Below are 13169 nucleotides of genomic sequence, written 5' to 3' on the forward strand. Positions count from 1 at the left end.
AGTCTCCTTGTTTGAATTAATTTTCCTGGAAGGCACATCTGTATCAGAAGAACTATTTGGTGATCTTTCTAGAGTAGCAACGTCAAAGCTGGCTGAGGTAATATTACTTAAACCATTGTGCTAAATTTCTTATACAGCTTTTTCTTCTGTAAGTTGTAAAGAGCAAGCTCCCTTGAGAGTTTTCAGTGTTGTTATACTCAGGCAGCTGCCTCAGTATGAGTGGTCCAGGTGGCAATTTTTTAATATTTTGTATTTTTTATTTTATATTTTGTTTTTTTTTTTTTTTTTTTTTTTTGTCCTGGCAAGGGGGAATAGACAGAAGAGGTTGGCAAAGTCTTGGTTTAATCTTTGTTACCTACCCTGGCTTGCTCATCTAATTATTCACTTTTTATATTTCATCATTTGATTGCTGCATGGTCTTGTGGTAAGAAAAAAGGTTTGGGATAGGACAACACTCTACCACTGATGTGTTCTGTGACCCAAGATAACTGATTTGACTTTGAGCTTTGGTTGCTTCCTGCTAAGGTTAACAAAAAAGCAATTTGTAAAATGCTTTGTGATGAGGATTGAAGTGTAAAAGATTGCTGTCTCTAAGCATAAATATTTATAGATGCCAGTAACAGCGATAGAAACAGTTGATGACATTATTATCATCAGAAGCATGTATCAGTGAAAAATGAAATGCTGATTCAGAAGGACCATGCACAATACAGTTTGTTCAACAAAGTTTAAAACTTCTGTGCTGTCACTTGGTGTTTCTTACTCCTGGGCTGCTGTTCTTTATTTTGTCTTGGTTGCTGTAACCACGTATACAGATCTGGGGGGAAAATAGAACAGTAAATGATAGTATACTTAATTCCTACTTCAAGAAATTTAGAGAATTTACACAACTGATGTTGTAAAGAGAAATCTTTTGTAACACACATCTGTCAATAAATTGCTCAGAGGGGTATTTTCTAGTCATGGCTGAACTGAGATTAATTGTATCTCTAGGTATGTATATTGAACTCAAGGTATATATTGACCTCACTTTGCCTCAACGAATGATCACCACAGGTCAGCCATCACTGTCTCCTTGGTAGAAGTTAATATTTTCTGAATCTTAGTCCTGTACTATGTTTACCTAGCAAGGTCAGCAAGCCATTGCTGTTGCTTGTGGCTAGTGACTGGGTGAAAGAAATAGCATGATCAGATTAGCAGGTTTTCACATCGTGTGGTCAGTAACTGGTAGTGAGTCATCACTGAAAGGGGCCATCAAGTTGATGTCTTCCTGTTATAAGTGTCAGTAAAATTGTCTTTGTGTATTAGTTATTTGTAGGATTAAATAGTTTTCTATTTATTATATACTTTTTCAATCTAATGAGTAAAATAATAGTGAAATCAAGGTAGTAGAGTGTTAGAGTACTCCTCACACATGCAGGCCCAAGGACTTTCTATCACAGGGGTTTGTGCCATGCTTAGCCATGGCTCCATGAATGTGATGGTGTGGGTAGAAGTATTCAGAATAAATTTCTACCCTCATGAGTGTTACAAAGTGAAAGGCTTCATCTCCTTATTTCTGAGGCTAGTAGTCTTCTGAGGTAACAAATGCTTTTCTAGAAGAAAAAGAAGAAAATCTGTATCCATATTGTCAGCATGGCTCACAGGTCCATGTACCAGTAGGCCTTGGTGAGGTGGTATGGTTTGGTTCAAGCTGTCAGTCAGTAATTACTGTTTGTGAAGGGTCAGTGCTCCAATAACTCTTCTCATTGCACAGGCTGCTTGATTTCAGCTCCGTGAGTGGAAATTTGTTAGTGAGGAACAGCTGAGGAGCTTTCAGACTTGTAGCCTGGTAGCGTGGCTCATAAACCAGCATAAAGAAAGCCACCCGAGCTGTATTGCTCGTTCTAACTGACCAAGAAAACGCTCAGAGAAAAGGGAGTGCTCAGCCTGTGAGTTGTGCTGCTCTGATAAGGACAAGCCCATGAGAAACTGAGGTGGCAGCTTCCTGCTTGGCACTGAAGCGTTGTGCTTATCGGTCATTTCTGATTGGGTCCAGATTTGAATCACAGCCTGGAGGTTCACTGGTTTGTTTTGCCTTTTGCTGTACCCAGTCCTTGCACTCGAGGACCTCTGTGCGTTAGCACTAGGTCCTGATTCTGCTGCCACATGGGCTGTTTGCTCTTCGCTGGTCTTTCGTGAACTGCAATGCAGTTGCTAAGGAAATTGGCATCTCCTACGTACGCAATTGCAGAAGTAAACATTTGGTTTCCAGTTTTGCCATCAACACCTGGCCACCGATTGGGTGTGTTTGGAGCTTTAGGACTAAGGCTCTGACTTGTCTTCTTTTTGATAATGGTCAGTTTTCCTGTTGGGTTTCAGGCATACAAGTGTGTTTGCCGTTTGGGGCTTTATCTGCAAAGTTTGCATAGGAATTTGGAAAAACTGCTTAGGACCCAATGTTTATCTGTGCTCTTTCTAATACAAATAATGCATAAATACTGTGGGATTGTCACCAGCTCCTGTTATGTGAACACGTCCTCTAACTTAACTGGTTTGCAGCGTATTCAAATGCAGTCGTGTCATAACCAGACAACTGTCAGCTGACAGGCTTGAGTTCTCCTTTGTCATTCATTTTCAGTCTCTTTCCCTATAATCTTCAGCTCTCAGGATGTCGCTGTCTCTTCGACTACATCTTTTTTTCTGTCCGCATTCATCTCTGAGTATCGAGCTTAATTTTGCCATCAGAATTCCCTCATTGCTTTGTCTTCATTTCTTCTTCACCTGTGTTTTTCTGCCTCTGTCAGAAGGGAGTCAGAGCTCACAAAGATCACACGTGATCTTTACCTGGCCAGATCAAGGCACATTGCTTACTTCTTGTCTCTTTCTCCCCACACACCATTAGGTTTCTGACTCCTGTTAATGGTGAGTTTTCTTGGTGTAGTTAAGCAGCCAGCCTGGTTTTTGGATATCTCATATGATGCTTTCACTCATAGTGACATCAGCTGAAAGGATGCTCTGAGACTCACGGATACCACTGAATCTTTGAATGGGTGATCAAAATAAAGCATTACTAACTGTGGTGGGTATGTTATCTTAGATCCAGCACAGTTGTCTCTGCACCTCATTTGGACAATCTCCTAGGCACTTTGAGGCACTCCGCCTGCCTCAGAGAGTCAAGGAGCTCCTGTAACAGCTGGAACAACAGCTCTGAGTTGAGCTTGTAGCTAATTCTCACGGCCTGCTTTGCAGGAGCATGCCTTTAGGAGAGCAGTGGTCTGACGGTCACCTTTCCACCCAGTCCTTCCACTGCACAGCTCTGTCTGTGTAGACACTTGGGTTAGCCCTGATGCTCAGAGCAATATAGTACAACGCTCCACCTGGACTCGTTTATCCTGCTTCCAGCTAACTCAGCTGTGCTGCCGCTGGTACCCAAGCTAATTACTGAAGACCAATACTTTATATTTCTATGCACCACTGCATTTTGCAGCAGAGGCACTCGGTGAAAGGAGAGCAATGCTGGCAACTCAGTTTCTATAAATCAACTTTGTGAAGGAGTAAAAGAGGTGAAAGGGGAGAGTGATAGAAAGGTACAGAGATTTTCTTCGTAAGATTAAATGGCAGAGCATAGCAATATTAAGTTCAATGGCAGTATACTTCAGCAGTTCATCAATTTATAAAGACAAAGATTAATTCTACTTCCTAAACCTCAGTGGGGTTTCCATGCTGAAATGTGACTCGTCTGTCAGTCAAATGGTAGGCATAATTGTTCTTTAAGTGACCTATTAAAATACCATTCATTTTAATTAAAAGTTGTATTTGTGTCCTGGCGCAGTCCGTACCCAAACTGCTGAAGCCCTTTCCATGCAAGGCGCATTGCAAGGAGCTGGCTTGAGCTGTGTGATACACACGTGAAACGGGAGCGATTGAAGTCCAGAGCAGCAAAATGTGGCTTGCCTTCGGCGCCTGCTGCCAGGGAGGGAGATGGAGGGAGAAGCAGCATCTCCCAGGGCCGCACCCAGGCTCTTTGCATTCCCTGCCTGAGACGTTGCTTGTAGTTACTTCTTGCGGCGTAGAAAGTTATAGTACGGGGCATTTCCCGTAAGTGTGTCACTTCAGAGCAAATGATGGATTACGTCCTTCCACACCCCAAAAGCATTCTTTGTGCTATAATTAAAAAATAAATGTTGCAACGTTGAATTGGAAATATTTTCTGCCATACAGTGAATGTGTTTTGTTAGGTTGCCTGGATGTAATTGCAACAATGTCAGGGTATTAAAACCTTGTCATGGGGCAATGGTTTCCTGCCGCTATGCGAGTGCCAAGGACTGCTTTGCTTAGCAGCAATATTGCTGTTTATCTCCATCAGCAGCGGTGATGATTTTGCTTCTGTGGAACTTTTCTTCTTATTTTCTTGCCCATATGCACATGATAAATTGCAGCTCTTCGCGAGCACTAACCTCAGAGCTTAAATGCTAGGAAGCGCCGCTGTGCCAGAGAGCGACCGGGCTGGGAGATGGTTCCTGGTCTGCCCAAACTTGCCGGCAATCCAAAGGAGAAGCCTCCCAAAACAGCCACCCCATTCAAGGAGCTCCGCCAGGCCCCTTTCGCCCATCTGAGAATTGATTTCTCTTAAATAGTTCAGAGGGCCCTGGGGGGCTCGCGGCGTGCATAAAAAATGAAAACCCTTCCTGTCTTAGAGCAGTGCAGGCAGTCAATACAAAAGAGAAAAATGATCTTTTGAGTGTATCCCATTGAATCCATTATCTTGAGGGCCTGCGTGTGGTGCTTCATCAAAACATCATCATCTCAGTGATACGTGGGGGGAGAGGGTGAGGCGGCGTTTGGGGAATTCAGAGAAGACTGCGGTGCTCCCAGTGCCACAGGATAGGCTAAACACGTTACAAGCCAGAAAATGAGAGCCGCAGCAAAACTGATATGTTCCTTTTTATAACAAATTGATTTCATATTTTACATGTTTGAAACACAAACAAATCGTTCAGGAAAAGTTTTGAGTGCCTCTTGTGTCGGTAGGAAAGCCCTGTTGGGCATCTATTACAATAATTGCTTTGCTTTAGATCAGAATACAAACTTTCTTTCCGATTTTTTTTTCTGCTTTACGATGATAAAGAGAATAAAAGAGGAAAGAAAAAGATCAGTGTCATGTGCTGTCAGTGCATTCTAGCCTTGTTTTGGCAGGTTGTCAAGGGGTGAGACGGCACTATCATGTGCTAAACTGGTGTTGAATTTCAAGTTCTTGTGAGTTGAGTGTGTCACAACTGTTAGTTTTTAAACAGTGACGTTTTTTAAATTTTTTGCATGCCTGTATTAATGATTTGTATGTTTTACTTAGACGAGCATGAAAGGAAGATACTTGGTTTCAGCTGTTCTGAGTTTGCAGTGTTTACTGGTGTTATTTTACCAGATTGTGTGGTTAGAAGCTGATATTTTGCTGCCAGTGTTTCCTTGCTGCAAATAATAAGGATATTGTTCTTTGTTAAATTATATGAAATAAAAGAGAGAAGAAATGAGGATCAATTCCAATAATCAGTAGTATCAATAATCCAGGAGGACTAGTGAAAAAATGTATTTTTGGAGGGCAGCTGCAACGGGAAGAACGCAGACAGTATTCCAGAATACAACTGACTCGTCAAGCTTACGTCCTTCGGGATGTCCTCCATTTCCTTTAGAGAAAGGTTTGCTTAAATAAACTGGGCAGTAAGCAGTGGGTGTGTGCTTTTGCACAACAACATCCACCCAGGTGCATTGTTGGCCATGGTGATCCTAAAGGCAGAGTGCTGTCAACATTCCTAATTGGTTATTACCCAATAACGCACACCCTCGAGTGTCTTGGGACTACAAAATACTTTCTACCTAGCCTTCCTACATGAATAATGAAGTACTTCAAATATTCATCCAATTATATCCAGCCTCTCTCTTGACTAAGGGTTGCCAAATGCAATTGGACATACTTCTGACATAGGATTGCAGGCTGCATCTATGTTGGAAGGGCTTAGTCATAATTCTTGACTTCTGGGGAGAGATTAGATAACACCACGATGGTAATTTCTCCAGCCTCAAAACCTACTGCTTATTCACTTTGGCTATTAAATTCTGTTCTACTAGCTGTATAATTGCAGAATTTTAAAAATGTATTTTTTTAATTTTCCACTTGGAGTTTGTCGCGTGAAACAGCGTGTGTTGTGTTTGAAAAAATAAGGTGATTTGCGTGTTCTCCAAGTGCTGCTGGTACAGCTGCCTATGAATGAAGTCACCAGCAAGCGTTTGAAAAGCAGACAATTACTTTTCAAACATATATACTGTATTTGTTTTCTGCTCTTTGGTTTTCAAGTCATTTTGCTGCCAGTCATGATTGACTCCCAGTATTCCGGTGTCTTATTTTTGAATGGATGTTTCTTAAGTCTTGCTAACATGCTGTTACAGGCAGAAGTAAGCTAGGGGAAAGATGCCTCCCTGCTTGTATTTTCCTTGTGGAAGACCTAACTCAAGGGAAAGGACGAGGAGAGAAAAACTTCTGCTTTTCAGTAGCTAATGTGTATTTGGAGGCTCCGCTTTTTGTCAGGCATTCTCATTTTTCCAGCTTCTATTATTGTTGTCTCATAAAGCTGGGCCCTGGGCCATGCCTTTCATGCCGGCCTTTCCCTGCTTAGTAGCTAACCCAGATAAACTCATCAGCAGAGCTACAATTGCACTTTCCCCTTTCCACTTTGGATTAATGGCGCAGCTCCCTCTGACTGAACGGATGCTGCTCTCCAGGCTGCAGAGGTCTGGTTCCAGGTGAGCCTCTAATTCCTCACTTCAGATACAGAAATAACAGCCCTAATCAGGCGCGTTTCATGCTTCTCTCTTTGGTAGGCTCAACAAAAGGAGAGGTGAAAAGGATGTTGCTGGAAGTCGCTGCTTGTCTGGTGTCATTATAAGGTGTAAAGCATTGGTCTGAAAATAGAAACAGCTGCTACGGCTGTAACTTTCAACTGCATTTAGCTTCTATGTGGGTCACTTTATTTCCTGTTAAAATGCGAAGTAGCTAAATAAGGGGTGTGAGTCCTCCTTCCTTCTCTTACTAACGGAGTCCTGAAAACAGGACAGGCCAGAGGAATCAATGGAGAACATACACCTGGCTTTTGTACCATGCAAAAATCATAAAGCTGGTGGTGCAGTTCTCATCCATAGGAGAATAATTAGTCACATTGTTTTCAAACTGCAGCACTGAGAGAGCCTGGGTAGGGCTGCTCCAGGAGCACATCTCCCTGCAGCCCCATCCCGTCCTGCGAAGGACCTTCGGCTCGTGTGCCTCGGTGTCTTTCTTTGCAAACTGCTTCCTCTGGGGAAGGTGAGCAGTTATGAAAGCTTCATCAGCTGGAAGCTGAGGAGGCTGCAGACAGAACAAAATAAACGGGGTGGGGTCTGGAAAAACAGGGCTGGTGAAACCCAGTGCCAGTAAAGGTCAGGTCTGTTGCAGTACATTGCTGACTAAACTTACGTACAAAAGGAGGGCACATCCATCATAGCACGGAGAGTTTATTTTCCTCATCGCTGTGCTAATGTTATTCTGCCGTAGTAACAAAACATTTGTGGGACAGTGTGTGAGCGGGGCTGGTCCCTACGGTCAGAAAGGGCTCTGCGCTGTTCCCAACAGCCTTCCGTGCTCCATGGGTCCATGAGAAATCCCCTCTTTGTCTTCTCTACGTGTCCTGTGATGATAAGCCAGCAATGTGCTCCCAAAATGGGATTGGGAGTTTAATTTTACCTGTATTTTTTTTTTTTGTATTAATTTTGCCTTTGACTTTAAGGAGCAAGCATGTCTTGACTGATGTCAATCAGCAGACCTGCAAACAGATCCTCATTGCACTTGCTGCTTTCCTGTCGGCTGTATCACTGCAATATCACTGCTAACATCGCAGTGCCCAACCATCTCAGAGCCTTCTCCCTCCTGGTAAAGCCCATCACGAAGCTGGTGCTCAGCAGCAGCTTCTGCCTGGCAACTTGGGCACCTTGCAGCATACACCAAGAGGGGAAGAAAGCTGCGCAATAGTGAGCAGCCAAACAGGACAATCCATAATTTTTCCTCACAGAGGTCTGCATGGCTAATGCAAATAAAGACAGACTTTCATGGATGCAGTTAGTGAGAAAGTATAGGTTGGTGGTCTTGCTTCATGGTTGGAATTGCTTGTTTTAAAAGACGTTATCTTTTCCAGACTTGTGTTGTGCTAATTGGCTTCTACCTGCCTCTGAACTCCAAGAAAAGTAGGCTTTCGGGAAGGTAGTGGTAAATGATCAGAACCGTCCCACAGCCTCAAACCATATATTGCAGCCTTGACAAATTCTGGAGAGGTGGGGGGTGCAGAGCTTTGATGAAACAGCACAGCTTTTGATTATCCCAAACTATTTTAAGGCAAACCAGAATGTGGTTCTGTAGATCTCCTGTAAAGATAGCAGAAAACAATTACATCTATGCCTGGTGGTGATGCAAGAAAAAAAAATCTAACAAAACACCTGGATTTCTGCTAAATTAAAATTTTATTACATTCAGGAATAGAGAAAAAATGTATTGGTATTAAGTAGCTACACAAGTGGAGGGGATAATGCAAGGTTGTTGAAACATGTTTTATTTTCAGCAAGCACAGAGAGGAAGAGAACACTGAAACACTTCTCTGTCCCTGGAAATGCCTGTGTTGGGATTTGTGTTATTCTCCAAAATTGCAGTTTTGAAATTCAGGATTTTTCTTACAGAATTTGTAGGTCTTTTTCTTGTTGTTGGTAAGGGAATTGTCGCCTTGTGGTGTACACTTACTCGTGTTAGGCGTTGATCAGGTTTTTCAGTATCCATCGTTAGTGCAAGCTGCAACTTAAGCTATTGCTAGAAGAAATGTGCAGCAGCAGTACCTGTGTCTGGGGATGAGGACAGATACAGCATGGAAAGACCCTTAAGCAATGTCTGTTTCCCCCCCCCACTTTAATCCAGGCATAGTTAAATTTCATTCTGTCTTTTTAGAGAAAGGCTTCAAATTAAGCATAGGAAATAATAAAAATATATAGATTCAAGCAGTAGACTACTCCATGAGCAACGTCTAACTGCTGGCTTAAAAGCAGTGCTCAGCTTTCCAGGGAGGCAACTTGCTTATTAGCAGCCTGGTGTTGCCACAAGGAAATCCTGGCTGTTGGGCTGCCCTGGTTTCTGCCAGTAAGATCTGGCCATCCCGTGGGTGGGAGATGCTGGCTGAGCATGGGCAGCAAGTGCTCATTCACGGCTCTTGCTGGGACTCCGTGGCTGCTCTGTGAGCCTTTGGCAGCTTCCCTGCATCGTCCATAGCCCTTTAGGGGTCCCCAGGATGCCCTCGAGCATCCCAAATGGCACCAGGCACCTTCAGTTTGACAGTTTAGTTGCATCCTGGCTTTCCTGCTTTGAAAGAATCATGGTGTGACATTCATGTTGGACATGGTATTTTTGAGGGCTTCATTTGCCAGAATAATGCTGTCTGTTTTCAGCTACATTGATTAATTAATCCTCATCACCCTATTTACAGGGCTGTATTGCTTCTGTATGGTATCTCAGTTCTTATCCTTTCTTCTTTACCTCCTCCACAGAAATACATTCTTACTGTGGGGTTTGGTATGGCTGCAGGGACTATTACACCATGACAGCATCTAATTTAATAAACAATAAAGCCACTGTTTAGTATATGTAAAGTTTGTCAATGGAAGTAATGTTATCTGTGTGCTTTTTATCACCCCCACCACCAGCAGAATATGCAGGCGTGGCTTTGGCATTTCTAACCTATGCATTAAGCATTGTTTGTTGCTCAGAGCCACAGTCTAAGATGTTTTAGGTGGACTTTCCTGTCCTCTTAACTGATTAGCACACAGGTTTTGTATTAACTGATTTGGTTAATGGTGTGATTTTCCTAGTTACTGAAATGCCTAAATCATTTCAACCTCTAGCGTGGAAGCAGTTAAACATGTAAATGTATGAGAATAAATTAGACAGGTATAAACACGTCTCTCTATGTAGGCACATGGGTGTCCACACTAGGAATCGAGGCAATGTAATTGTAATGCATATAAGCTAGAGTTAGTCAGAACAATAGCAGTGCGTGGCCCTGCGTTTCTCATAGTAAATTCTGTGGTCGTAACGCCCACATCTTCCTTGCCTCTATTGTGCGTGCTCTCATGCTATCTGGGTTGCCTTTCTCAAGGAATTTGTAATCTGAGCTGTGAACCTGGAAGCGCATCCTCGGTCCAGGTGGAGGAATGTGGGAGCAGGTGATCTATGCACTAAAGCAGAGCACAAGTGCTCGAGACACATGTAGTAAACCTGTTATCGTGTAGCTGGCCTTGCAGCTTTTCTCTGTGCAATTAAAGTCAGCTTTAATAGGAAAAGAACGTTATTAGAGCTGCCTGAACGTTATTAGGGCAACCTTAGTCTGTCATCTTCATGGTATATGCGCAGTAATACCATCTCCAATACGTGATTGCCTGCTGCTCTGCACAGAGAAATGTGGTGCTCAATTAATAAACATCTCGTCAGCATCTCCTGTTCCTCCTCACTGTTCAGCACGTGTCCTTGGGCTGTATTTTCTGCACGTTATTCAAGTCCCGTTCTGAGGAGTCATTCTTGCATGCTTTCTTGCAGCTTTCCGTAGCCTGGCACCTTCTTGCCTCACTCACGGCAGATTGTGTTTGAAGGCAGAGATGTGACGTGAAAAGGGCTGAGGTGGCGAGATGTGGAAGCTGTGGCTGGGTTTGTGCTCTGGCCACCAGGCCACTGCTCTCCGAGGTGTCGCGGCACCTCAGGCCATGAGCTCTCAGTGCTTCTGTGAGCTGGCCCCCATGTTGTGGGGTGGGAGCTCACAAAATAAGGCAGACACACTTGGTAGCATCACACAGGAGATCTGGATGGAGTTTGTTTCTCCAGCGTGGTCCCTCTCTGCATGGCCTCCGCCCCTTCCTGCCTCCCCTCGCCTCACCCCTCCGGCCTCTCCCAGCTCCTCCAGCAGCTGAAGCAAGGGTCCCATGGGCAAGGGTCTGATACACTCTGAAGACCTGGCTGATCCCACATCCCGTGCTGCCCGAGTGGAGGGTGCTGTGGGAAGGCTGTAGGTCACGAAAGATCACAAAAAAGTCACATTTCAGGCACAGGGAGATTTGCAAACAGAAGCTGCAGAAGGACCTCCGGTGTCTGACATCTTAACTTGCGATGCTTGTTTTGACTAGGACAATGTTCTTTACATGTATATTTTTCCCCGTTTGTCTATTCTTAGAAGGCTTTAAAAGAACTTTGCACCTTCCCTGGCAAATTTGCCTTGTGACAGTATGTGGGAATGCTTTATTCCATGCTGGCTTCTGTGTTTTCCGGGGACACAGGCTCGTTGTAGTTAACAGCTAGAGGTTTCAGAAGCGCTTTGAAATTTATTCATTGGTGAGAAGCTGTTAATTAGGCTGCAATGTAGAAGTGGCCTCTCGAGAATTAGTCCTCGTAGGACCCCCTGTGTGGCACACAGAGGTTGGTTTCACACTCTGATGCCTTTATGGCAAGTGCCTTCTTGTCCCGTCTGCAGAAATGGGTTATCTGTCCTTCTAGAGGAGGCAGCAGCTAGCAAAACAACACAGGTAGGGTTTCTGGCTGAGTAGCCAGAGTTGTGAAGATCTTGGAAAGCTTGATCTTTTACAATTTCATGGCAGTATTTCCTAATTTCCAGTGATTTGAATGTGGAATTTTAATGCAGAGCATTCTTCAGGGTACAGAGGAAATACTGAGAGCTAGCAGTGGTTTGAATGAAATTCATGAAAGCTGAGGGGCAAGTTTGATATACGAAAGAATACATCAAAGAATTTCCCCCATTCTGGGAAGGTAGTTTGGGGTGGTTTTTTTCCCCAGTGCCAAGATTTTTGAAAGAGAGATGTCTCTAGTAGCTTTTCTTATTTTTTTTTTTTAGCGTTGTCTCTTTGTGTAATCTAGGTTTACAGGGTTTATTGACAGAGCTATGAAGAAGGCTATTGCTAACATGTCTTTTTTTAAAAAATGACAGGCTTGAAGGAAGGTGGGTTGGAGCAGATACATTTTCTGCTTTCTACCTAAAAGCGGTCCCAAGCCACGAGTTCTACTTCAATACGTTGCTGACTGTGAAGGAGCTCAGTCTTCTGCATATATAGAGCATCATGGCCTTTGGGATGTTGCACATTCACCAGTTTAGCTGCTTTCTGGCTTTTGGTATTGAACGATAAACACTCCAGTTCTGCTCCTATCCTCCATTATCTGTACTCACAGCAAACCTGACCATCTTAAACATGATTAAAATATAATTCAAAAGTTATTAGCTAATTATGACGCAAAGTACTTAATTTGCCATTGCACCCTAATAACTTAAAGGTACTCCTGATAACTTGGTAATAACCGTATCATAAGCAAAAGGACACGGTTGCTACTAACTTAATAGGCAGCTTCCCTCAAGATAAAACATAAATAACGTACCTCAATGAAATCGGATTCAAGCTTAGTAAAATTATCTTGGCAAGCAAAGAGAATATTTGTTAATTTTTCTGTGAAATGTTATCATTGCCAAGAAAACTTGGTTACAAAAAATAGAGATGGAGAAAGTATTTGCGTAAATAATTGATTTAACATTTCATTGGCTTAAATGATTTTAGGAAAAGTGGTTTTGATACACGCTGGAAAACTAAAAAGTTTTCTGGGATTTATTTGCAAGATACCAAACACTGCAGGAGATGCGGAGCTTAAAGGCTTGCAGCCTGCTCTGCAGCAGATCCAGTGCATGAGTGAGCCTGAATAAAGGAGCAAGGAGAAGGTGGCACAACAAAGCATCAAACATCAATGGTCAAGTGCCCAGTCCTTGACTTGGCGTGTAGGTCTGGTTGATCAGGGAGCTGGCCAGCTGGAGAGATGTCTCAGGGTCCTGCAGGATGGAGGAGAGGGGCTGTGTTGTAGATAGTGGTTTAGCTGAAGGGACAGCCTGTTTGGGGTTTGCAAGGCTTGGTTTTGTTGGGAGACGGGTCTGTATGGTAGCAAAAAGGGCTGTTCCTCTTATCTGTCTGCATCTCTTTTGTTATACCAGAAGCTGAGAGGTACAGAGCAGAGACAGAGGGTATATGGTAAACAGAAACTCCCCATCCCGTCATCTGCAGTCTGGAGTTAGGACTGTGCTGGCCTC

General features: G+C 43.4%; 1 protein-coding gene across 6 annotated transcripts in view; it reads left to right on the forward strand.

The window, feature by feature from the left end:
- Window positions 1–13169, forward strand: part of KCTD1 (potassium channel tetramerization domain containing 1) — a 100235-nt gene that overhangs the window by 70328 nt on the left and 16738 nt on the right. The gene's annotated exons all lie outside the window — the stretch shown is intronic.

The sequence above is a fragment of the Aythya marila genome (assembly GCF_965140915.1).
Source record: "Aythya marila genome assembly, chromosome: 2".
Lineage (NCBI taxonomy): Eukaryota > Metazoa > Chordata > Aves > Anseriformes > Anatidae > Aythya > Aythya marila.